Here is a 23,534-nt window from a genome sequence, read left to right as displayed (position 1 = left end):
CGCGCGCCCCTCCACTCACCCTCCGCCATCGGTCATGAGCCTCAGATAGCAACGACCGGGCGGCGGCGGCGGTCAGCGACCGCGTCAGGTCGGAGACCAGTTTGGAGTCCATCGGCCGAGCGCCGGGCGCGGGGTGATGAACTGAGAACGAGGCCGGCGCCTCCGCGGGCGTCGCGCGCCCCACCCCGGGGCCGGCGTCCCGCCACGCGCCGGTCCGGTCCCCGGTCCCCGGGCCCGCCACTCAACCCGCGACTAGGTGGACGCTGCGCCCCACCCGCGTGCCCGAAACGCGCTCCGGAGCCAGCCGTGACCCCCGTGCGGCCGTTTTTGCCGCGCCGCCGCCGCGGCCTTGAACTTGACAAGTCGCGGCCGCTGCTCAGCTGATGCGCCGGCGTCATCGGCGCTCAGTATTGCAGCGGCAGCCGGCGGCGCCGTGTGTGTCGTCCGTCGTTCGGCCGGCTCGACCCGGCCCGGAGTCCCCCGCGCCCGTACGGATACCGCAGGTCAGCAGGCGGGACGGGTGCGCGTTTGCTGCGGGGGGATTGCGGCGGTGGTGGTGTTGGTGTTTTGGTGTTGGTTATTTTTGGGTGATGTTGCGTTCGGAATCGTGACGGAAGTTTATGGCGTCGGCCGAAAAATGCTGTCCCGGGCTGGGTATTTTGGATTTCGAATACTTTAACTTAGTCATTTGAATACGGTGCCGCTAGGGTTTGACTTCATTACTTTGCATTAGTACCTACAGTACGCCTTAACTATTCTCAGCCTTATTTTCTTAATAAGTTTTATAGTCGTGATACTTCGGACTGGTGAGAAAATCATCGTTGTTTTCTCACCACCTTGTACAAATCATGTCACCGATATCCTTTATCGTCAAACACTGTGTTCCGCACACAAGCAATGTTTTAAGAAACTACCATGGTTTTGGTCATTTTCCCACCGGGCTGTTCAAGGTGACTGTTGAAACCATTGCCCGGCGACGCATTCAAGAAATCGTTAGAGTATTTTCTTCCTCCGGTAGGAAATCATCGTCCACTGTGCTGGGAAATGTGACAGTTGTTGGCTCGAATGTTTTATAGTCGGCTGTTGCAAATCGCATCCAGTGTTCTGCCACTTTGCCCCTTCAACAGTGATGGATGCTGTTTGCTTCTTCAAAGCTATTGGGCCCCAGCGGCCAAGTTCTTCGCCAATGTAATGAAGTATCCACGGCGAATTTTTTAGGTGGTCATTTGTCTAAAATGTCTAATATAGTTCAATAGCATGATAGATCACAGCACGCATTGATGCTGGATGTGATCGATTGTCAAATGTGATTAATTGTCGAAGTTAAAAGTATGGAGGCAGGTAAATTTGACCCAACACAGTGGAATAAAGGTATGTCTTCCTTTCATTTCACTGAATGGTACTTTTAGGGAAAGGGTACTGCAACGCCCAGGCAGAGAAATTATACCTATTGTTTGTTTGATTATATCGTTTTCTTTTACAATTCTGGACATAATGAACGCAAAGTCTGAAAAACAAACGAAACGGTGAATACAGAATAAAATGACTTAGAGGAAACGTACACCGGAGCATTCGTGGATAAAGCTCTTCACGTTCTACAGCGGAAACCACGTTTACTTCTTTAACCACATTTGGGTATGGATCATGTCAATCCACTGTGCTTGCGACACATTTTGGAATATCCTCTGCTTATCGCAGTACAGTTTGTCAACCGGAATACAGCAGACCCCAGATTTGGGTCGACACAAATGCCGACATTTGTATGCTTGCTCTATCGCTTGTTTACCGGCGTGAACGACTCTGTAGCGTCCTGTAAAATCGTTACCTCTGCATAGTTAAGAGCCACAGGCAGCACTATCTCCAGCTACCGAACAGAACAAATCCAGCACCGGAGGATCGATGCCTGCCCGGCCGCTTGCGATTCATAGCAGCGTTGGCCCGCGCCGGCATCCGGCACTTCCATGCCGGCCGCACCTCCCCGACAGCCAGAGCTCCATCCAGCACCTGCACCACCCTAATCACATTCCGGTGCCTGTACGCCGGTGCGAATATGCAACAAATTTGTGAAAGGCTCTCGCGCCAAACTGCCTGCACCACCTCCGCCCTCCGCGCCAGCCAACGCTGACGCGTGAGGGAGGGCGCACCAGTGGGCTGAAGCGTCTGATTCCTCCTGCTTGACTGATTGGGGACGGTGCCGAGGAAGGCTATGGCTGCACCGACCTACCGCGGGGTCGATCCGTGCCTCGCCCGGTCGATCAGTCACCACTCCAGGTGCACTCCAATCAGGTGCCGACACGGGAGGGTAACTGGCTGGGTCACTGACTGTCGTGCTGGGACTCAGGGAGCGTGGCTGTGCTCGCGGCCACACGGTTCGGTTTGGTTTCATAGACGAAGGGTAATGCTGACGCTGCATGTGGTTCTACAGTATTGGATAGCGAAGACAATGACATCGTTTTTCAAAAAGCTATCTGGACACCCAATGCATGACTCCATAAAATGCTAGTGGACATCAGGGGCACATCCAGGACCTTCGTGAGGGGGGTGGGTGAGCTCAGTGAAATTGCATCATTCTGATTTGCAACTTCCTGTTCACAGCCATCTATGATGAACAGAGAAAATGCGGGCATGAGAGGGGGGCGGGGGGGGGGGGGACACCGCGCTACTCTCCTCGGCCGCGCCTGTGGCGGGTATTGTCCACAATACGATGCGGTCAAGTCTGGACTCTGGACTCCGCTGTTTGAGCTGACCCTGGGGTGGAGTCTGGGCTCTGTCAAGTCGGAAAACGCTGTGCGGAGCTGGGTCCATAGTCATGGCGCGCTGTACGTGGTTTGTAGGGGTGGGACCAAGTATATCCGTCGTCACAATGTTGGTGGCCGGCACATTCAGCGGAACACAGACGTGATTCAGCTGGGGTGCGATCTTCACTGCACGGTGTCCTACATGGTACACAATTTATTCACCATGTACGGTCCACCACCACCACCACTACCACCATCATGCACGGTCAGCGGTGGATGTAGCATGTCGAGGAAACAGAGCACCCAGCGATGTAATAGCAGATGCGTCATTTATCTCAACACGCTCGTTACCGTTAAAATCGGCCATCTCAGCAAATGTCTTAAAAGAGCCTCTAATTTGCTCCGTCCTTCCCTTCCCTGGACGTGCCTCCAGAGCTGTCTCCTCTCCTTCCTCCCTGACCGCGCCTCCAGAGCTGCTCCCCTCTCCTTCCTCCCTGGCCGCGCCTCTGGCGCTAGACCTGTCCACTGGCAGTCCCTGGGAGACGCATGACTGTAACATATGGGGGAAGTTGCGCCACAGCGGTCTCATTTCGACCGTCAGAGGGCGCCAGCTGACAGCAGCGCCTCCGCGGCTCGTGACGGCTCCGCGCGACAGCTGCCTTGTGGCTCCAGGGAAGGGGTTCTACCGGCCGCCAAACCCGAGACGAACGCCGAAGGGTTGGTCAGTTGAGGGGAAGGAGTCCTGGTGGTAACGGAGGAAGAAGGGGTGCCAGGAGTCGGGGAACCTGTCCAGATCGGGTCCAAGTTTCAAGTGTTAAGTTTGAGGCGCAGATTTCACAAATGCGCTACACAAACCAAGATTCGAGCCAAGCGCAACACGTGGTGATGCTGCAGGGAGGTAGACAGGGAGGACTTGACGACCCTGTCTCTAGCAGGTCACAGCTGACCTCATCACTGACCTCACCTCGGGTAGCTGGGTCGGGTCGAGGGTGGCATGGCCATATACGCAGCTCTGCATGGGTGTTGCTCGAAACCGTCGACTCACCAAGCGCTTATTAATTTGTGCGGATTGAAAGGGCCGTACAGTTGAAATGCAGCTATTCTGTACCATTGTACCTCTCAGACATACCAGAAAGCAATAGATTTTGACTGATGTCCAAATACCACCAGCCCCGCTGGTAGAACTTCCGCCGTTGAGATGCATGGGGCGTGAACCGCACCTCACTTCACCTCACCTTACCCAACTCACCTCGCCCCACCTCACCTTACCTCACCTCACCTCACCTCACCCCAACTCACCTTACCCCTAACTCACTTCAGCTCGGCTCAGTTCACTTCAGCCCTCTTCAGCTCACTTCAGCTCACTTCGCCGCATCTCACCCCACCTCACCTTACCTTACCTCACCTTACCTCACCTCACCTCACCTCACCTCACCTTGCCTTACCTTATCTTATATTACCATACCTTACCTTACCTTACCTTACCTCACCTCATCTCACCTCACCTCACCTCATCTCACCTCACCTCACCTCATCTCACCTCACACCATCTCACCCCACCTGACCTCACCTGACCTGACCTGACCTCAACCACCTCACACCACCTCACACCACCTCACACCACCTCACCTCACCTCACCTCACCATTCCCGATCGTTCGGCCCTCTCGATCTCCGCGAAATGGGCTGACCTTTCAGCGTCGCACAGGTGCTGATGTATTGGCTCCGAGCCTTGCGGAGCTACGCAGTGGTTGCGAGGCACGGACATGTCCACTACTGAGGCGATCGCGGCGATCGATGTAGTGCACCACTCTCCTCTTCATGTGTAAGTCTTTCCTTCGTGACTGATGCACGGGAAAAGCCGAACACAGCATTGCAGTTGTGTGAGGGCGAGAGTTACGGCACTGTTAAACGGCACTGTTAAACGTACCTCACCAAGCTGGATCTGTGCGTTCAAAGTGCAGATGGAGGATGCCTCGGTCCAGAGGTCATGAGGCACGTGTGAAGGCCGATGGTGACGTGGCCGTTCGCCTCGCAGCCGACTGGAAGCGGGGAGGAAGCATCGAACGTCGCCGACCAATGCCACGTGGCTTGACCCTCAGGAGCTGAAGAAGCATGTTCAAACACAGGTCGCGGATGACAGTGAAGCTCGTTTGCGTTTCCGAGGTTACTGCAAGAAACTGCTTGCTCTGATGAGGCTGCAAATGGGCGCAGGACCTCGCGCGGGCCACGGCACCAGCTCAAACGACCGTCGTCGCGCCACACCCTCGTCGAGCCAGCTTTTTAAAATGCCGTCCACACTCGCTGCAACGCACTCTCGTCAATTCCCGCCCGTTTGGATGCCGCGCACATTTCCGCGTTATGGGGGCACAGAGCACGCGGCAGAGCTGGATGCCGCTTGGAGGGCCTCCTCCTGGCCGCCGAGGTACTTGGAAAGCGTCGCTCGCGCGGACGGCGGGGCCATCGTCTCGAGAGCGTGCCTAAGCGGCGGCCAACGTCTGAGAACAATGAAGCCTTTTAGCGGGCTTTATAGCCTGGATGGAATTCAGATCGTGGTCCGGAGTGGCGGCGCTGCAGCCATGGGCCCGAAGCCGGCAGGTTGGCCGGCGTCGGGGGCGCCGAGACGTGCTGACTCAGCGTCCCGGTCCCGTGACGTCATCGGAGAGGTCTCAACACTGGTGATTCGACACCCAGGTCCGAGCTGACCCGTGTCATATCCAGAGCAAGGTCTGCCGGCATGGGCTTTGCGTTGCACCTACGTGGTGCATGATGGTGTTACGCTGTCGGCAAATGACAAGCGGTCGTTGTCAGGAAGCAGAAAGGAAAGTTTTCGTCCTGGAATTGTGTGTGGTAGCGGTAAACTGGTTTCGGTTTCATAGGTGTTGTGGAGACTACCGCAAGGTTTTTCGCGATATATCTTGGCACGCGACAGGCGGTCACAGCACCGGAAGTTAGTGCGGCTTGATGTGACCTCCGTAGCAGCGAAAGAAGACTGATCAACCTTTGTAAGTAGCGTAGACAACGACAGGTGCTGCCGCTCAACCGGTGCCGTTATCGCGTGACCGGTGCCGTGGCCGCAACTGTAGACGGAGGACAGACCGTGACTGTAAACGGAGGACACACCATGACTGTAGACGGAGGACACACCGTAAATGCGGATGGGGGACGCAACGTAATTGTAGACGGAGGACACACCGTAACTGTGGATGGAGGACACACCATAAATGTAGACGGAGGGCACACTGTAACTGTAGACGGAAGACACGTAACTGTAGACGGAGGACACACCGTAACTGTGGACGGAGGACACATCGTAACTGTAGACGGAGGACACACCGTAACTGTAGACAGAGGACACACCGTAACTGTAGACGGAGGTCACACCGTAACTGTGGACGGAGGTCACACCGCACCCGGTGTAGCATCGCCTGGAATCACCAAATGACCAGTGTTACCAACGGGTGGCTTTATGGGGCCAGCGTTTCCATCGGAGAACTTTCCATTTCCGTCGGAGAACTTTCCATCTCCATCGTCGCTGGTTCGTCGCTGACGCGTATTAGCTTTCGTCGGGCCCTCAGATCGCCCATCCGTCTTGCCTCTCCCTGAATTGCCCCGACTGCACATCTACCCAGATATGACTACGCGTGCGACGGCAGATTCGCACGTCAGAGCGATCGACTACTCAGAACGTGTCGCACCGAATTTGGGATCATCGTCTTCTTTCGTTGTGAACAGCTGGGGCCTAGGGAAGAAATCTTAGAGATATCCCGCTGGGCCTGGTCGTCCCTCGCTTTCACCGGGTCCGCCCAATCCCAGCACGCCCCCAGCGCGCTCCACATCGTTTCCCAGGTCGACTCGTTGTCGACCCCAACTCGCCCCAGGTCGTCTTCACTTCGTCTTCATGTTGCCCTCAGCTCTCCGCACGTTGTTCTCAGCTCGTCCCTAGCTTGTCCCCAGCTTGACCCCAGCTCGTCTTCAAGCCGTCCCTAGGTCGTCCTCAGCTTGACCCCAGGTCGTCCCTACGTCATCCCTAGCTCGTCCCCAGCTTGTCCTCAGTTCGACCCCAGGTCGTCACCAGCTCGTCCTCAGCTTGACCCCAGCTCGCTCCAACTCATCCTCACGTTGTCCCCGGATCATCCCGGTGCGACCTCAGGTCGTCCCCAGTTCGACTCCAGGTCGCCCCCAGCTTGTCCATAGCTCGTCCCCAGGTCTCACCAGGCGTCAGATCGCAGATCGATGGCACTCGCCTCAAACGGGCGGCCGCTCGCGTCGCAGATCATCGCGCTGACCCCTCCCCTGCTTCGATCCCTTCCTTTCTTCGACCTCCCCCTCCCCTCCCCCCTCATCGACCGGGCCCTGGTCTGTTGTCGCTACTCAGAAAGATCCGTCATGCATATTGCATGAAAAGCCTGCGCGCGTCGCCAGTGTTTGCCCTGAGCTCTGTCGCCGGTCGGTGTTTGTTGTAAGAATGTGCGTTACAGGCGCGCCGGCGGCCGTGACCGGGCTTGGCATCCAGTTGGTGAGGCCGCGAGGATCTCTGAGGTCACAGGCGTCTGAGTGTCTGTGTGTGTGTGTGTGTCGGATCTCTAAGGTCACATGGATCGGAACGGATCTCTGAGGCCAGAGGTGTCTAGTCACAGGTGTCGTCAAGTGCATGTGTCTCGGGTCAACATGTGAAAAAGCAACCAAACCCGGGTTAGATCGGTCCCGCTAATCAAATGCATGACTCTCCAGCTGGGATGTTGCTCAATACGCTGAGCACACTATGTTAAGCCTATCCAAACCAGGTCAAGCCCTCGCATGGCCCAGTGCGAGTGCGTTGGGTTGTTATGTTGAGTGCTCTTTCAGCACCGTCCCAGAGAGCATACTAATAACGCAAGACCGCCAAACGGCTACAGGCGGGTATACGCCTGCTCGGCTGGGGTGTTGCTGCAAACTGCTGGTCTGATCGTCAAGCTCTGCTCCACACATGTGATGGTTCTGCCCTTGTCAGAGATCTTTTATGGCACATTTCCCCTATTTGACAGCTGTAAGTATTCCATGACTTCACAATCGTTCCACATATGGGACCCGCCTTGGCCAGCTGTCTTACTGATGCCCCTCAACGTCCCAAAACGGGTGCACTGGACCAATTTGGTCATCCTGCATGTCACCGTCACCCAGCGTGCGACGCGCGTGCTGGTACGTCATCATGGTCAATATCTTCGGCTTCCGGGCAGATGGATGAACTTGATTAAAAGACAGCTACCAAAAAGAGCGTTCTCCGTGCACACGCCAGTAAGGACCGCTCCTCACGCACGCGTCAGGAAGGACCGTTTCTTGTCCACATTTCAGTAAGGGCCGTTTCTCACGTACACGTCAGGAAGAACCGTTTCTAGTCCACGCTTCAGTAAGGACCGTTCTTTGCGCACGCGTTAGGAAGGACTGATTCTCGCCTACGCCTCAGCAAGGGCCGTTCCTCGCGCACACCCACATGCCATTGATCAGGCGTTACTCTTTCAGTAGAGGTCATCGCGTGTGATCTTTCCAGCCTTGGAGCCGCGGGGCTGATGTGTCGCTGAAGCCGCGCGGCGGGCGAGGGGCTCATCAAGGGCGTAGTTTGGACAAAATGAGTAGCTGGGGGGGGGGGCGGGGGGGGGGGGGCTGAACAATCAAGGAAGGTGCAACCTTCTCCCAAAACAGCCAACACACGGTTTCTTCCCGGGTTTCATCCACTGTGTCCTCAAAGTTGGGGAGGGGGGGGGGGCGGGCTAAAGCCTTCTAATTGAAAAGGGGACGTCAACCCTGGAACTCGCCGACAATGGGGATGGAGCACGGATATTTTGATTTGTACCCTGCCATGCTCCACCACCCGCACTCCCTGTCACGGCCAGTTTTGTAAATGAGGGTGGGGAGCGACCAAACTCAAGTTCCTGGCGTTCAAACTCTTCCGAAACTCCCGGCGTTATCGCATCTGTAGACAGGAGTCTTCGGCTTTAGTCGTGCCATCGATGGACGGGAGCCTTCGGCTTTGGTTGTGTGGGCAAGGCCGAAAATGTTGCTACGAGCGCTATAGCGTTGCATTGGACTTCGAACCCTCCGAAATGACCCAAACTGAGTGCAGCGAGGAGAGGTTTTCTTGAATAGCTGCTCAGATTTTAGCAAGGCTGTGCTACGATATTAAATACAATAAAATAATCGTCAGGCAAGTCCATAAGCTAAGGTTACGACAGGTCAGAATGACTGGTTTTTCTGGCTTAATGACCCCCAAATGACGCTTTTTGAGGCTGCTTTGTACGTATCCTGATGTATGGTTAGTCTGTTCCCTATGCGATTTAGGAGTCATTAACTTCAGAAAGATAAACAATGACGCGGAAGCAGCCGCTGCACCCGGCTTGCCTTTCGCCTTTTCGTCTGCTTCTTGTTGTCGGTGACAGAGCGTGTTTTATACCTACTCTATGCGGGCAGTGATTATTATCCTGCCTGTACAGGCAAGCCACGCTTGGCGTGAATGCTCAATAATGTACGGCTTGTGCCGACGCGTTCTATCCCAGGCGTGCGTGGTATTCAGTCTCGCTCTTGATTCTGTGGTAACGGTGTTACAAGGGCCAACCCGGGCGATTGCACTGTGGTAACAGTGTTACAAGGGCCAACCCGGGCGATTGCACTGTGGTAACAGTGTTACAAGGGCCAACCCGGGCGATTGCACTGTGGTAACAGTGTTACAAGGGCCAACCCGGACGATTGCACTGTGGTAACAGTATTACAGGGGCCAACCCGGGCGATTGCACTGTGGTAACAGTGTTACAAGGGCCGACCCGGGCGATTGCACACTCTCTGCCGCAGTCAGCTGTTTGAGATCCCTGTCAAGCTGAGCCAAACGTAACAGCATTCCTTTCCTCAAAAGAGCGTTTGGTCGTTGAAGTGGTGCGAGCCTGAGCAGTGCAACGGGCTTGTCAGGTGGCAAATATAGCGCAAATGTCCTCAGGCTGCCTTTTTGATGCATTTTGCGAGTGGCTGCGCAAATTACACAACCTGTTCATTTTACACCCAAAAGGCATGAGGTTCTTCGTTGGTACAAGCGTCAAGTCTTGATTATGATGATGTGACTCATTGTGTGGTTTTGGTCATAAACGTTGGGAAAATTGCAATTCGGTATGACGTTAAGTTGCTAAGTTGCATGTTGAAGGTAGTTGCCTTTAATCGCGAAAGTTATGAGCATTTTACACGCTGTGCCCTGAAGTATTTTCTTCAGGGGCATTTCTATTCCCGTAATCGCCAAGAACCTGCTTGAACGACACATTCTCCGGTAACAAGTGTAAAACCTGCCATTTGTTCTGCTGTCAATTTTATAATAATGTAATTGTGAGAAAAATCCTTAATGATATAGTTTCTGCTGTGAGCATTGTCATGATTAACAATACAAGAAGCGTATTTTGAAAATGCTCACGTTTTTATTGAAGCATTTAAAGACACCTTGAACATTAATTTTGACATTTTTACAACGCCATATGAAGCCTCTCTGGATGCCGGCTCGCTGCCGAACATTCCAGCCGAAGCACCGCCACCGCCCCCGGCACCTGATCAGTAAGCTGAACAGATGTGGCCTGGCCCGTCCCCAGCCAGACAGATAAGGTCTGGCCCGTCCCCAGCCAGACAGATATGGTCTGGCCCGTTCGCAGCCGGCGCAGCTGCCCTTGCACCTGCTTAATCACGCTGCGGCGAGCGGTCCGTTCGCGGCTCGGGCTAGGTTTACCACATCGACGCCTCCGCAGTGAAGGCGCCTAGTCTGCGATCACGCACATGCCGGATTGGCTGTTCGGGGAAAAACCTCCGCGCTGGGTGTTCGGCTCAGCGTTGGTTATCATCCCTGTGTGGTTCGCTGCTGCGCATTTATTATGTATGTAGTGTGTGTTGTTCCTTGAATCACGTAGATTTAGGTTGTGGGGAATAGTAGCCTGATTTTTGCGTGAAGTTGTTTGCAGTATTGTTCATGAACCTGGTGAATTATCCTGAATTTCAAGAAGGTCTGGAAAGGCCAGATGCGCGATGTTCCATTCTAGGCCATCTAAGCTCATAGTAATGGCTAAGGTCGGGTAGAAGTCTTTGTAGTAGAAGTAATGTCACACATAAGTGAAGTGTGCATAAGATTTTGCAGTAAAATCAGTGGCGGGTATTAGTTTCTGAAGAATACGTTTTGTCGTGTAGCACTAATGTCGCCTATAAGTTTTTGCAGCAGAAGTAATGTCGTCTGTAAGAAATGACTGTTGCTGTTTGCTGTTGAAGTAATGAAGAGCATAACACTTTGCGGGATAAGTGTTGCCGCGTACCACTTATGTCGTGTATAAGTACTGCCAGCAGAGATAATGTCGTGACACTCCTGTTAGTAGGAGTTTGTGTCGTACCAGTGATGTCGTGGAACCCGACTTCTGCGAGAAGGATTCCTCATGTTCTTGATGTATTCTCTCAGTCACCTAGCGGCTTGAAGCAATACAGTGTGGAGGATGAATAGGATGGATATATAGGGCGTAGCGTGGTGAAACCTACACCAGCTGCACTGCCTGGCTATCGATGCACTCGTGTGTCGAAGAAGACGACTTCCGCGGCCAGGAAGTCGTCTTCTTCAGATGTGTCACAAATAAGCAGACGAGGCTTTCAGGAATTCGGCCGTTCGGTCGCTCCCGGAATCGCGGTCAAAGCTTGTTCTGGGCTTTTTAAAGTTCGTAAATCGGTGTTAGAGGCTGGCATCAGCAGTGAGACCCTTGAATCGTGTTCGTAAATGAGGCTATAGGCGGGGCAAGCTATCCATTTCCAAAGCGTGGTCCACAAGTAACAGGTCATCAGTCTTTGGGTACGCGTCTGGATAAAGCTCGGAAACATGTCGCGACAGATCTTGTTTAGGGGATTAGTAACACAATTTGCAGGAGAATGAGTTAATTAAAGTTGTCCCATTCGCGTGAGTTATTTTGCCTCGGAAAACCTTACGGCTTCTACGGTGTCCGTTGCTGTTGTCCCGTCGCTTACAGTTTACTGCGATGCCTGCAATTGCCTACCAAATACAAATGTCAGGCAGGCACTACATTTCTGCACAGTCACCTTATATGAAGGCGAAAAATGTAGTCAGTACTCCGCTGAGGACACGCTGAAAGTCACAATTTCTCCATGAACTCGGCACGCGGCTCACACTTCGCCCGCAGATAGACAGCCTCGCCCTTGAGACTTTTTCGTCGAACGCCCGGCAGCAACACAAGGACCATCTCCTTACAGGGAGTGCGATTGCCGACACAAATGGCCACTCGATATACCGCGGAAGTCACGCAGCAGCTCGTCAGGCGATCGCCAACCCGCACCTGATGCACCGGATAAGCCGCCGCTGCACGAGATCCCTGGCAACCGCTTATAGACGGTGTCTGGTAGCCCCTCGGAGACGGCGTCTGGCAACCCCTGGGGGACGCCGTCTGGCAGCCCCTTAGAGGCGGTGTCTGGCAACCCCTTAGAGACGGTGTCTGGCAGCCCCTCGGAGGCGGCGCCCGGCAACCCCTCGGAGACGGCGTTTGTCAACCGCTTGGTCTGGCAACTCCTCTTTGTGCGGGAGTCTGGCGACGCCGAGGGCAGCCTGTTTCATGTCTGGTGACCGGACAACGGTGTGGACGGCGTATCATCGCCGTGGGCACAGGGGCGGATCCAGCGCTGGGGTGGCGCGTTGTCTGGCGCGAGTTCACGAGACAAGCTCAGAGTTTGGAAGCGCTGGGGTGATTGCATGCACTTGCTTTCGGTTTGCAACAATGCGCAAATGTAGTTTTTAGATGATATACACAAAATAAGCTCTTTGACGGTGCAAACAAAAGCAGCTTTTAAAAAGTCAGGAAAAGCAGTCGCTGCATCTCCATGCGTTTCCGTTTCTACGCCTTTGGCCATCGCTCACGCGCATTGTGCAAGGGTTGTGGTATGCCGGATAATATGGGGTCAGACTCGTTATCCGGGAGCATCATAACCGGTTCTAAAGCCCGAATCGCCCTAAGGTCGTCTAGCGAGCGCCTTTAGGTCATCATGCTACAGGGTTAGCCCATCTTTTGAACACGTTTTAAAATAAAGTGGCAGAATCGCTGGGGAAGTGAGATATAATCCCTGAAATATTCATTCAAAACACTTTTTGATGAGTATGTGTAACATTTTTGCGTGACTTTCTTCGGGGCTTTTAGGCGTTGGATTTGCGACTAAGACGGACCATAGCTGATTGCGTTAAAACCCATTCCCGGCATATTTAAGATCCGGTAAACAAACTTGCACCAGCTGGATTCGCCCCATTTTCTTCCCTCTTAGAATCTCATCGAATTAAGTGGTATCAGCATCTTGGGCGCAGGTTAAGCCGGTTATTGGGCAACAGGTGTTACTGTTGCGGCACTGTTGTTACTGTTGGTGTTACTGTTGCGGCACTGTTACTGTTGCGGCACTGTTACTGTTGAGGCACTGTTGTTACTGTTGGTGTTACTGTTGCGGCACTGTTACTGTTAAGGCACTGTTGTTACTGTTGGTGTTACTGTTGCGGCACCGTTACTGTTGCGGCACTGTTACTGTTGAGGCAAGCGGCGTCCCAGACCTGGCACGATAACATGGGCGTTCGTGAAACGTGTGCCTATAGCTGAGTAAAGCCATCGTGCTTTTCCGTCAATCAGTTTTGTATTGCCCTTCTTACTACATCTAAACCCCAGCTGACTTATGCATCTTGCTTGGCTGCAGTCGCTGAAGGAGGCTCAGAGCATCAGCTTGTAATGTTGTGCACTTTTATGAAAACGTGTTCTGAGGGATTAAACCGGGCGCAACTAGATTCATGTGGTCTGGATTTGCTCAGTGGTCGTCTTGTGAATTTTCAATGCAATTTATACCAAATGGACGGAGCTCCTCTTCAGTCATTACGTTCATACCCGGCCATTAGTATGACGCCGTAAACATATGTGAAGAAAAAACAAAACAAAAACATTAAGAGCATCCGGAAAGTGATCATCATCGTCATCAAGCTTTTTCAGAAAAATCCGCTAGATTCTTGTTCAGCTCAAGATGCTTTCGCGGTTCAAATACACACGGCCACAAAATTTTAGCGTTTTCAGACGTGTGACGGCGTCTTCTTGACATCAACAAATGTTTTGGGCAGAATGCGTCTTCCTTCTAAAATATTTTCTGGCTTCCATTTACGCTGTAGCGGAATACAGGAGGCCTGTTGCGCCGGAATGTGGCTCTTCAAGCATATTACTTTCATTTATTGCGGACGTAGGTGCCCTAATCTGGCCGCGATTGTCTCGCTAGCGCTCTAATGGGACTGCTATTGGTCCCAAGAGTGCTCCAATAAGGGTGTCATAGTGCCAGCGGTGCAAATGCAGGAGCAGTTGCTCGGGAATCACCGTCGCGTTTATGGAAATGGGAGTGCAACGACCTGTCTTCCATTTTTGCCGCGCAATTACGCATCAAAATGCCAGGACGGCTTTTCCAAACTTACTGGCAGTGCCAAACAGAACATGACGGTATTACTGCAATACCGAACCAAAATTCGGAGGAGCTGGCGGCCACGGTTCATGGGATGTATAACAAGCTTGTACGATAATTAGAGTAGCGTATAATACATTTTGAGGCCAAGCCATGAGCATATTTCATCGACATGATTTTCGGATATACTGATGGCTTGGCACGTGTACTGAATAGTTAACATTCATGGCTTGGATCGGCTTGCACTGCTATGCGTCTGGGACACCAGAGGTGCGGGGCTCGATCTCCCGCAGTGCCCGCCCTTCTGGCCAGGGACAGAGGGAGGCGACACCGCATAGCCTCAGCAACTGAGTGCGTCTTAAAGCACCAACGATGCATGAATGGTTTGCTTTCCTGTTCGGCATGTGGCGCCGTTTGCTATGGTGTAAGTGTGTTATCTACAGATGCACGCGCCTAGCTTTGTTTCTAAGCCTTCCACTTCTTTCTCGTTTTTGTTACGGACGAATACTTTTTCTCAGCAGAGTTTGGTTGACCTGCGGGAGCGTGACCTCCCCACTGGGTGTAGGAGTGCTCGTAGCGCTCCCACCGAAGGCCATTCACAACTCCACCGAAAAAAATACATGCAGTATGCATGATGGCTTTTTGTCCAGATGCTATTTGAGCTTTGGACTGAACCTCATCTACCTGTCATGGACGCGGCAATTAATGACGTGCTTTGCGGATAAAGCAGAGCTAAGTTACGCTTCGCATCAGTGCTAAATGGGCTTTCCACTTCTAACAAGCCCTCGTTTTGGCCGCAGCGAGACATCATTAGGCGATGTTTCGATCGCACGGGACACAGCAGCCCCAAATATACTGACTTCGCGTTGTCTCGCGTTGTCACGCGTAATCTCGCGTTAGCGTGACCCCTGAAGGTCAATGATCGCGGGCGCCGGTATTTGAAGCGCTAATTCACGGCCTGAAGTGATGTTCGACAGCCAGTGTAGACGAAACGGATGGAAGAACAAAGGCTCAGGCCTGAGGCCAGGCGCAGACGCGGGAAGAAGTGCTAATCACTGCTAGCGCAGGAGACATTAGAGGCATGAGCTGGAAACAGTAACGCCCGAGACGTGCTACGCCTATACACAAGTAGATGATCACTGCCTGCTGTTAAACAGCAGCTTTTACGATTCCCATTTGCATGTCGTAGCACCACCCCATGCTACAGATGGAGACGAAATTCTCATGCAATTATCAGCGGTCGTATCACTGTATAGCCGACAGTACATGATTTCATCTGACGCCAATTTTTGTTAAAGCGGTAAATGGCGCACGCGAGGCTACTGGACTTGAGCAAAGCTCTGGACCATTCTCCCGTCTGTTAACAGCGAGCGCCACTGCGAAAGCAGGAACATTGCATATCTAACAGCACAATATATATATATATATATATATATATATATATATATATATATATATGTATATATAAAGAGAGAGAAAGAGAGAGAGAGAGAGAGAGAGAGAGAGAGAGAGAGAGAGAGATATATATATATATATATATATATATATATATATATATATATATATATATATATATATGCATATAACACAGTATACAGCTAGGCATACCGCATCTGGGTACACCCGGCTATACCCGGGCACACCCGGCTATACCATGCGAACGACGATGCACGCAGGACGGTGGTCTGTCTTGTAGCAACAAAACCTAATGAAACCAGCGTGAGATGTGGCGTCGGCCACTTTGGGTCGTCGTGGTCTTGACTAACCAAGACGTTAGCGGGAGGTGCATAATGGGGCATGGGGCGCTTGCCAGACTCCTCACCTGGATTGCGTGACACAGGTGCTTTGACAAGCTTGCACGTGAAGCCTTTTTTAGAGAAGCATGTGCATGTGGCCAGTTCGAAGCGCCGACGACTGAGCCATGTTCTAGTGCAAAAGAAAACCTGCGATTCGACCCATTCGCTCCGTGCGACAACCGTTACACGGATTTCCACAGCGATGAAAAACCGCGACTGAGATGGCTTGTGGCTAGTGGTAGCGGCCCCTCTAAGGTCAGGTGACGTCAGAGGGCAGGACGGACCGTGCCGAGCATTGCGGCGCGTTAAGCTTTTGCCGCAGAAGTCTGCCGTCGGCCCGAAATCTCACGGTCGGATTGTGCGGTCAGGACTCACGAAAGCGAGTGTTCATCGCGGGCGCTGATCTCAGGGATCCATCGAATCGAAGGTTCAGACTAAATCTGTGTGAAAAAGGCATGCTGCACTGCTTTTGTTTCTCTAATGTAAGCTTTCGTCTCGAAAGCTTACATTAGTGTGCTGGATACCGTTGGAAAATGACAGCTCATTGTAGCTCAGGTGGCAGGTGGCAGTTTTAGCCCTGTGGTAGTGTTATGTGATCTCACAGCATTCCATGCGAACAAAATGCAGCTAGCAAATTGCATGCAATCAGGACTCCCGCGAACCAAACGTCGATTCTACTCACCGAAGACATACTGCACGATAAAAGCTTCCGGAAGGCTGTTTCACAGCGCAAATACCAGGGATTCCAGGCGTATCTAGAGGCGACTAATTTAAGTACATTGATGCGCCTACACAAGCATAAAAATTGGGCAGGTGGTGATGCGCACAGATGATAATATACCCCGGGCATTGTAATGGCTTGATTTAAAGTGCCACCTTGCAAAATGTTGGGGATGATCTAGTGTCCGAACATGGTGTTTGTCACAACATCTGCAGCTTTTCTTACGTGGGTGCAGCTCTAAAACCGGTTGCAACCGGTTAAAACCGGTTGCTCCGCCGTAGTGTTCGGATGACAGAAGACGCAACCTTTTGTCTCGTCAGTGTCACAGAACCCGGCTAAAGTTTGGCGTCTAGAATGTTCCCTGCAGAGGCGCAAGTCATTATTTTCTTAAGTGTTGGGGGAAGGTGGGGAGGATGGAGCTCGATGAGAACGCACATCGCCGATAATTAACTTCTTCACGAGCCATCTATGGTAAAAAAACGCGGGCCTAAGGGGGAGCCCCTCCCCCTTCTCTAGCTGCGCCCCTGGCTCCGTGGTCGAGTGCTGCCCAAGAGGCGCTCGAGGGACGAGCCCCAGCCCACTGAGCTGCCGCAGGAGAGCTGAGGCTGGGCTGAGCTGAGCAGCCTCTTGATGCGAGTCCGCGTCGGTGGCGCGGGTTGAAGCTTCTGAAGAGAAAGAGCGTGCCACAAGTGCCACGCTCAGACTTCGGGCGGAATGGAGACGCACGCTTCTCATCTCGGGACTTCAAACAACCTTCGCAATCTCTGTGTCTTATGCCCGCTGGGTGGAACGTTTTGAATGCGCCTCAGCCGAGACCAATGCCAGAGCCCGTCACCAAAGGCGTCTCAAATATTCGGATTTGAGATTTGTGTCGGCCGCATTGGTCCGTGGGTGTACCGTGATGCCTTCATTCTGAACCTCTGGGCTGAGTGAATATGTTGCTTTCGCACGGGCAGTCTTGTAGACTCGGGAAGTCTTTAAAGGAATTCTGGCAGCTCTCTCTCTCTCTCTCTCTCTCTTCCTCTCTCTCTCTCCTTCTCTCCTCTCGTCTTCTCCCTCTCTCTCTCTCTTCTCTCTCTCTCTCTCTCTCTTCTTCTCTCTCTATACTCTTCTTCTCTCTCTCTATCTCTCTCTCTATCTCTCCCTCTCTTTCTCTCTCTTCTCTCTCTTCCATCTCTCTCTCTCCTCTTCTCTCTCTCTTCTCTCTCTATCCTCTCTTCTCCTCTCTCTCTCTCTCTCTCTCTCTCCTTCTTCCTCCTCTCTCTCTCTCCTCTTTCGCTTTCGCTCGCCAGCCTATTTTCTATTGTTTTTGGCAGCAGAGGTGCAGTGCAGTGGCGTCCAGGCTGATCAATGTGGAGACTGGGTCAGGAAAAGAACACCCACTTTTGGCTCCTGAGCTGACAAGCACACGAAACTTTTGCGTGGTGGATAAATTAACCCAGGGTCATTCCCCAAAATGTGCGTAGCGGTCGGCGGATCAAGATCTTGGAAGGTTTGAGCCCACTTGCAGATTTCCCACCATTGCATAACGCACTCGATGAAGCTGAGCGCATGGCCCGGCACCATTAGAGCTGAGCGCATGGCCCGTGCCGTACGTTTTCTATCCATGACCGCCAGCCCGGGAAGTACGGTTTCGTTCAAGATTGACCACCGTTGGGGCTTACACGTGTCCGTTCGTGTGCTGCCGTGTCCCTAATCGCGCGTGCGTTGCTTCCTGCCACGTGGCGTTGACCCCTCCTTGGTACGTGGCGGCAGATCTCAAGGCAATGCATCGTAGCAAACGCGTTCGCGCGAAATTATGGAGGTTGTCATTCCACGGACAGTACGTTACTAGACTCGACGAATGCGTCAAGGCGCATCAGATTGTGTGATGAGTTCGAGATACGCCAGCCCCACGTGGCGTGTTGCGTTGTGAGTTCGAGATACGCCAGCCCCACGTGGCGTGTTGCGTTGTGAGTTTGAGATACGCCAGCCCCACGTGGCGTGTTGCGTTGTGAGTTTGAGATACGCCAGCCCCACGTGGCGTGTTGCGTTGTGAGTTTGAGATACGCCAGCCCCACGTGGCGTGCTGCGTTGTAAGCTCGAGACACGCGAAGCCCACGTGACGTGTTGCGTGCCATCAACGTCCCGGTAGCGGTGAAGCACTTGACAAACTACGTCACAGCCTCATTACATCCTCACAGTTATGTCACATGGTCAGGCGGCTACCTTGCAAAACGAGTTGCCGCCACGGCTGCCTGGCTGCTCTTGGTACCGTGGTTCGAGTGTAGCTTCCAGCGCCGCCGAACATGGCGCTCATCTTCTCTCTAGTGGTGTCTTTTACGTAGCATTTCTGGTTGCAAGTGGCTGAAAGCACATTGTCCGACGTTTCCTCGATACCGAGCCATTTTGTTTGCACAGCCGGGCGCTAGTGGCCACGAGTTGACATGAACCGCACAGGTCTTTGCGTTATGTCCCTTGTCAGCCGCCGGCGGAGGGCCACCCTGTTTGTTATTTTAAGGAAGTTGTTCTCGGCTTTCTCAGTGACGCCACTTCGCCCCCCAGTGACGTCACCGTCTGCCGGCCGGTCGGTCGCTTTTGGACCTTTCCAGGGTTTGGATCTTGGCGCGATCCCGTACGGAGTGATCGGAGGAGGACAAGGGCGTCTTAGTGGAAGTTGTAGATTGCAAGTAGAAGTGAATCACCCACATTTAGAAGACAAAGGTTCAGACAGTCTATCGGTCGAGTGATGGAGAACGGTGGGAAGAGAAATTATAAAAGCTTGCTACCAATACAAGGATGTAAAGATGTAAGGAGATGAACAGCGTGAAAGCGTGAAAGACGGCAGTGGTGAAAACGGCGCGACAGAAAAAAAACACAAAAGAAAAGAGGACGGCTCTCCTACCTTTAAAAATCGAACGGATATGAGCAGTTTTCAAGTATGTCGCTGTTCGCATGCGATTTTTCTGCGTGAGTTTGTGTGTCTTACTGTGTTAGTTTAGTAGAATAAGCCTAATGGTTCGATATTTTATTTCAGGCAACATACCTTTTCGTTTCAGATACCAATATCGGTGTCGTGTCAAACTGCCTTGGTGCGCTGGCTTGCGGTCAATATTTTATTATGTGCACGAATAGTGCACAACCATACTGACAGACACTAGCGGCTCATTGTATCTCCACGTTAACCCATTACAACCATGATTGGGCATCGTTTTTATTCCTTTTTCTCACCTGAGGGCAAGATTTATCCCATCATAACGATGTCCTTCACCTTTGCTGCGGTTGCTTGTTCATTTGTTGTCTAGTGTTATTTGTTCTTACATACCGATATTTCACGACGCCACGCTGGTACTTTTGTGGCCCGTGGCACGAGTGCTGCATTGGTTGAAGTGCAAACTGTCAACATGTCATGACATATACCATGACATGGTATATCAATCCTGTAACACGCCAATAGCACCCAAACGAAAAAATTAGGTGGTGGGGGGGGGGGGGGGGGAGAGAATGGCATGGGAGCTACGCCGTCCTTCTCCAACGTGTTGATCATGTGTGTGCGCGTGTCCAACGTGTCACAAACTCCACCTATGAGTTTGAAAGCTTGACCTTCAAATCCGCCTCCGCGTGGAAGGTTCAGCTCATGTGTTTCCTATTGAATTCGCGCTCTCCTCCCCCCCCCCCCCCCCTCCTTCCCCCCCCCCTTGAGGCGGCCCCGTGAACAAGCGTCGGCCGGGGCGATGACGAAGTGGCCACGTTATCCACACCCGCGCCGCCGGCCGCCCTGCCTGAGGGCAATTAGGGGTCATCAGTGCGACCCCGGTAACCCTAACTGCCGGCACTATATCACGCGAGAGTATTTCTCAGTTTGCTTTCATGGAGGAGGGGAGGGGAGGGGGACAGGATGGCGATGAATTCGGGAGGCGGGCGTTGATACGAGCCAGGCAGCTCGGAGAGAAGAGTCTGAATTATGACAATTAGCGACTACGGCGAAAGTGGGCGAGCTTATGGCGGCTCGTTTGGTTTGGTTAGCGGCTGAGTTATGTACGCGGATATATCATACTTAATTTGCATATCCCAGCCCATATCTCCAATAAGGGGCTGCTGCGTGAAAGTCATGGGCGTACTTACGGTCATCATAATCCACGGTACTTATCTTGACAGGTGGAAATCAGGAGACGCTGCACCAGAAAGCTTCGTATCAGTCCTGGTGTGGCAAACTTGAGCTAATAACGGCGCTACTCCGTGTATTCATCTCCCTCTTCTTCCGGCGTTTGAGTATTCTTAAGCATGCATCTACGTTCTGATTGTTTTGTTGCAATTGGGCAGGAATGTACATAGATGTGTATGCCTGCATATACATATACATAAATGTGTATAGTGCAAATACATAACTTATACGTATATACGTGCATACACGTGCGCGTTTACGCATTCTCAAACGTGTATGCACGTGTAAACACCAAAACCGTGGCCAGTGATACCCTCTCAGACCTTGCGTGCACTGTCAACGCTATTCATGCCAACAGCTCCGCAAAGCAGACGCCGCGCACGCCAGTGGCTGCTCCAATGGAGAGAGGCGCGCCCCACGCGCAGCTGATACGTAGTCAGCGCCGGTGCCGCCTCCGAACGTAAACAGAGCCGCAAGAGTGGCTCAAGGCTGCGAATTAGCGTACTAAGCGGCCGCGCCGACGACCAATGACCTTCAAGGGTCACCGCGCCGCGAGACAATGCGTGACAATGCGAGACTACGCGTGGCGATTGGCAGTTCTGCGTCGTCACGGGCGTTTGCGCCCCCCTGTTTCGCGACGTCCCACTGCCCCAGAACGCGGGCTGGGGTCAGGTGCACCGCGCGTCCTCACTGACCCAGAACGCTGACCCGGGTCACTTGGTGATCTTTGCGCGAAAAAAGTTCAGTTCTTCCACGCAGTGAGACATCACGTGGACATAGGCGTAGTTTCGCAGCATGCGTTGGGGGAGGGCTGAACAGTAGAAATGACAAAACATGCCCCAAAAATGCGCAAACAATCCGGTTTCTCTACGGAGTTTGCCCACTTTGTTCTCAAAGCTGGGGGGAGGGGAGGGGGGGCTGGTGCCCCTCCAGCTGTAAACTATGCATGCTTGTGAATAGACGTCGAAAAGCTCGAGTCTTGCATCCACAAAGCGTAAAAGCGTACACATATTTCCGAGATGTTTCGAACGCCTCTCAGATTCGTGCACTTCGAACCGTTAAGTGACAGGCATTCCAACGAGATAAAACGGGTCGTTCCCAGACCGTCCCAGACCGTCCCATCCAAAATGTGTCCAATGTCAGAGCTTCTTGAACGTGCCATCCCAGCCAGCAACAAACACCGGTCCAGAGCTCCTGTGCGCTTAGTAAACGCCTGGCTGGGCCCGCAGAGCACAGCCGAGGGTGCGGGACGCTCCCGCGTTTTCACTGAAAACAATCAGCTTGCTGGCGAGCATGGACCTGACCCCCCCCCCCCCCCCCCCATTCTGAACAGCCCTGAGTGGTGTCACTGGGGCTCCGTCATGTCGGTGAAGATGTTTCCGAGGCTGATGTGATATTCTTCGGCATATGTAAGTGGATAAGTGCTTGAGCGATGTTAGATATGCTGAAGGATGAAATTGAACGAAAAATGGGTTATTTAAGTTAACAAGGACTTAGTTTCACCGTGAAGTGTGTTCTTGATCGGGTGTGTTTAAAGTTCATTACAAAATGGAACCCATTAAACATCTTGAGAAGCATTTTGTTATTGCGTGAATATAATTCTGAATCATATTTTCACCTCCTGCACCGTCCAGGCGGGGAACGTGGAACATAAGAGGAGATAAATAGAGACTAGAGAGATGCATTTTCTTTCCATCGAGCTGCCGCCCTCTCGCTTCAACGACAGCTGTGCGCGGTTCGCCAATAACAAGCCGGATATGCAGCATCACCGTGCGTGGCTGAACACGTGCAGACGTCTGCACGGTGCTGGGTGGATGTTTGTCTGGAAACAGCAGAACGTTGTCCAACGGCTCCCTCGCTTCGCGCCTAGTTGAACTCGTATGGAAAATGCGGCAACTCTTGGCAGTGGTGGTTAGCTTCGAGAAATGGCACGTTTTGACATTAACATGGATCTCTGTTGTCGCAATGGCTCTCAAAGGCTGGTCCGGTGCCACCAACCATGGGCGCTTGTTCAACATATCATGGGATCAGCGGGTGCCGGGCATTTTTGTCAGGTCAGGATGCTTTAACGTACAAAGTGGTCGACCCACTGGTTTCGAAAGCTGTGTTTCCAACTAAACGATTTCAGCGAAGGTCGTACCTCTTGGTACCAACTAAGCACTTCGTGGTGTTCTCAGAACCAGCATGAAGAAACGAGCCAACCTCATGAGATGCGAATATCACTGTCACGAACGTGTATCACTGGTTTCAAAAGGAAGTTAATGAATAGAAGTAAATGAAATAATGAAATTTTAAAAATGGTAATAAATAGAAGAAAATCAGAAAGGAATCGAGAACGCGAAATCTCATCGAGCGTGAAGCCTTATCGAAACGCGAACGCCACATCGAAATGCGAAACCTCATCGACACGCTGTCAACGTTGCCTGTTCTGCTCGCACGTATAGCCCGCGTGCTCGTAAAGTCTGCGAGTCTTTCAGTCTGGGAGCCTTCTCGTTGACTAAACGATTTTTGTTTCGTGCTCACGAAACACACCGACCATGTGCCACTGGTTTGTTTTGCGTTTCCTGAGGCCGGGAGCTCCTAGGTCATTGCGGCACACTCTTTGCGGCCTTTTCGTCTACAAATATCCTAATTCAAAACAGGTTTCATTTTCCGCGTCATGCCGCGGTTTGGCGG

The 23,534-nt window shown here is 52.5% G+C and overlaps 1 protein-coding gene across 1 annotated transcript in view; it reads left to right on the top strand.

Moving 5' to 3' along the window:
• Nucleotides 1-428: 428 nt before the first annotated feature.
• Nucleotides 429-23,534, top strand: part of LOC119104742 (Ig-like and fibronectin type-III domain-containing protein 1) — a gene marked incomplete in the record, with an annotated part of 92,914 nt that continues 69,808 nt past the window's right edge. Inside the window, 1 exon segment of the mRNA XM_037228461.1 lies at nucleotides 429-503.

The sequence above is a fragment of the Pollicipes pollicipes genome, unplaced genomic scaffold (genome assembly GCF_011947565.3).
Source record: "Pollicipes pollicipes isolate AB1234 unplaced genomic scaffold, Ppol_2.1 Scaffold_6052;HRSCAF=7182_pilon_pilon_pilon, whole genome shotgun sequence".
Lineage (NCBI taxonomy): Eukaryota > Metazoa > Arthropoda > Thecostraca > Pollicipedomorpha > Pollicipedidae > Pollicipes > Pollicipes pollicipes.
The sequence above is the reverse complement of the archived record's forward strand: the minus strand, read 5'-3'. Positions and strand labels throughout refer to the sequence as shown.